Source organism: Crocodylus porosus, unplaced genomic scaffold (genome assembly GCF_001723895.1).
Source record: "Crocodylus porosus isolate Cpor-Errol unplaced genomic scaffold, CroPor_comp1, whole genome shotgun sequence".
NCBI lineage: Eukaryota > Metazoa > Chordata > Crocodylia > Crocodylidae > Crocodylus > Crocodylus porosus.
In genome coordinates, this window is record NW_017728920.1 from 9,597,087 (window position 1) to 9,600,653 (window position 3,567).

The following is a 3,567-nucleotide window of genomic DNA, read 5'->3' on the forward strand; positions in this document are numbered from 1 at the left end:
TGTACTTGTGACAAAGTATTTAGCAGCCAAGGAAATTTCATGTACTTGTGACAGGGTATTGGGGGCTACAGCACCTCAGGACCCTAGCCCCCACTGCCTTGTGCATATTTCTTGGCTGAAAAAAAGGCTAAGGGACATCACCCTGATAGAGATGTGCCCTCCAACAAATCTGCAAATTCTGCTAAACACCTTGTCACAAGTACATGAAAAAGGAAAGGAAAGACTGAAGATTGTTTTATCTCTTGGGGTATATTCTTTATTCAGTTTTTCAATAGTTATGGCCACACTGAAGACTTTTCATGACAGTTATAATAGTACTTAAGAATAATAAAGAAATATAAAAATGGGTGCACAGAAGAACCTCAAACAATCTCTTCCTATATTTTGGTTTATAACTCAGAATATAATGGACAAAGCTGCTTCACTTGTACTCTGCTCATAAAAATGGCTGGATAACAATAAAATCTATTGATCTGTATTTTTGTCCATTCATTGAATTTATTCTCCATAGTGCGTATGAGAAGAAAGTCAGGAAGCTGGCACTTTGGACTCACTTTTACCCCCTCGCTCCTGTATACATGTAAAAAACATTTGATCAACACACTGAGTTATACATTTTATTTGTTCCTATAAATATTTATTTGCTCATTACTTCATATACTTTTATGGATTATGACCTTATGAGCTTGTTATATGCATGCTGCACAACAACACTGTATTTCAGTTTTCTTTAGCTCAACTCCTAATAATATTTTGCATCAAATGAACCATCTTCTTGAGTACTGTTTCTGTGCTTTTGGATTCTGGATCATGTGATGAAACCTAGCAAAATATAATAGACACAAGATTATGCTTCTGTGTACTGGGAAAATATATGCTGATGACCATTTTCAGCATGTTGTGTGGTGATTTCTTGTTAAGTGTTCTTCAAACAACAGCAGGACTCAAAAAGATCCTCAGATATGAAACAAGCTGTTACTCTAGCTACTTGTCACTGAAAGCCCTAAGATTTTATTCCCACTGACTGAATACATATTTAGGTTTCTAAACCACACTGGACGTGAATCCATAAGCACAGATACAAACTGCAAATTCCACAATCAGGAAGAAAAAATGCAATTGATCAATGCCTAATGAAAATTTTTCTCTAGCTAAGTCCCTTACCCATCCATATCCACTGTTCTTTCTATTTTCTACCCTATGAACCTGTGACAGGATCATGCCTGGCACCACTGCCCAAACGCCACGAATGTGTCCTATGCCCCGGGGGCCACGTTGCGCTTTCCTGCCATGACTTGATGTTCCAGTAAGTGAATCTGTATTTGCCTGGAGGTGATGCAGTGGTTCTCTGCAGGCCAGGTGTGAACATGGTGGTGTATCTTCTGTGGGGCTTCTCCTCCCCTGCACCTCACCCCTTTCTGCTCATGTGTTGTCACCACTCTTGTTGGTATGGTGTAGATGTTGCTGCCTGATCTTCCCTGCAGGGAAACATCGAGGCTTGAATCCATGTGGGTCCAACCATTGCTTACAGTTTTGCAAAAAAGAGAAAACTAAACAGATAAGGTGAACTCAGATGGTTTGGACCTAGTATCCAGGCAGAGTACTGGTGCCTCACTGCCCTGAGCTTCTTCCGCTTTCCAAGGTGTGAGCTGCTTCGGGCCTTGTGCACCCCTCTTGTCCCACTTGTGCCTCTTGGCAATGTGCCTTCTCCAGGCAGGCCCTTCACATTCTGGCACTGGGCCAGATCTGGCTTCACCTCAGGGTGGCCAATACCATGCCCATGTGAAGCCAACACTTCCCCACCCTGCTGCCTACTGGTGAGCTTGCAGTGCATGCATGCCCCCAGTGGGCTCGTGCAATCTGAATGCTTCTTCAGGGGCTTTCCCTAGATCCCTGTTGTGGGTTCCTTCTGGATCCTATCCCTGGTCCCATTGGGCTAGGGTCCTCTGGCATGTGCTCCTGGGCAAGTGCCAGCCCCTGCTGCAATGTGTGCAGGGCACGGCTTGGGTCTGCCTGCTAGGAGGCCTTCCAGTGGCATCTTTCAGGTGCTCCTGAAAGCTGTGGTGGAACAGTACTCCCAGCTTCTCCATGGATCCCAGCTGGAAGAGATGCATCTGGTTCTTCAGCTGCCACCTAGTGGGTACCCAGTTGCCTACCCCCTATGGGGAACACATCCGGCACCCCTTTGAAATCCCCTGCAGTGGGGAGAGCGTCCAGCTCTTCCCTGGGTGCCCTAACATGGGTGAGAACAGCCAGACACACTTCCAGTGTCCCAGATGCCATTCTCTGGCTCATTTTTGGCCCACTGCCCTAGGACTCTGGGACAATTGGAGGCTCACTTATGGTTGCTACAGTGCTGCCCAGCTCAGGCACAATGTGCTAAGTCAGGCATGCACTTGTTACAGAAGTGTCATCAACAATCACCAGAAAAATTAACTAAATTCTATCGAAATTCTCTGTTCTCTCAAGTCAAGTCCAAAAAATCTCTTCTCAAAATAAGGGTGTGTAGCAGGGCACTAAGGTGCCTGCTACTTGGAGACCTGGGATAACTCCGCAGGTGCCAGTCGCTGGGGCAACTAAAGGGAGTCAGGGACCCACGCCTGCTAGTGGTCAGCTGACTGGAAGGGGCAGGGCCTGGTTCCCATTTAAACCCCAGGGCAGAGGCTGGGCAGGCAGTTCCCTACTGGCAGCCAACCTGAACACCAGGGAAGACACAACATTGAGTTGTGCTGACCCCAAACCTCAGAGCAGGGGGCAGTGCGAGAAGCCCCAAAGCAGGAGACAGGGGAGAGACAAGGCAGCGGAAAGTCCGAGCACCTGTGGGGCGCGGTGAGAGACAAGGCTGCGGGAAGCCTGAGCGCCTGTGGGGCACGGCAGTAGACAGGGCTATGGAGACCCCAAGAGTGAGACAGGGGCTGCGGCTAAGACCAAACAACGTCCGATACATCTGCGAGGCTTGGGGCGTGGTATGGGATGGTTGGAGCCACGCATAGCTCATAAGGCTGGGGTGCCCAGGAACACCCATTAGCAGAGCCAGGCTAATGTGGTGGGAGGTAAACTGTCCAGGGAGACAAAGAGGCAGCCTCCCTATTCTATACATTTAAGATCAAAGACATGGCAGGCGAGAATGAAGAGTGCTTTGTAGGCAACTGGATGTCGTGGGGGCGCTAGGGGAGATCGTGGCACCCCTAGGATGCCCATCCTGTTACTGTGTGCTAATGGTTTACAATACTCATCATATTTCTGATCTCAACAGAAACTGAAAGAACGTGTTTTGGTCAGACTGTTTTCCACACAATCATAATTTTGCTGTTCATAACCACTTTAATATATTGTGCAAACTGGAACTACATTCTCATTTTTTAATTAATAAGCTAATGACTACAGAACATGAAACAAATGTCTCAAACACTGTATAGCAGGCTCGCCTTTTGGAGCTTGGGTTGAGTCCCAGGCTTGAAATCTTGCTGTTTGGTTGGTGGAACCCATCCACCAATCAGGAGACAGCAAGAGGAGTGAAGTCATGTCCCTTTCCTGAGGGGTGGGGGAGAGGTATTTCTCTCCCCC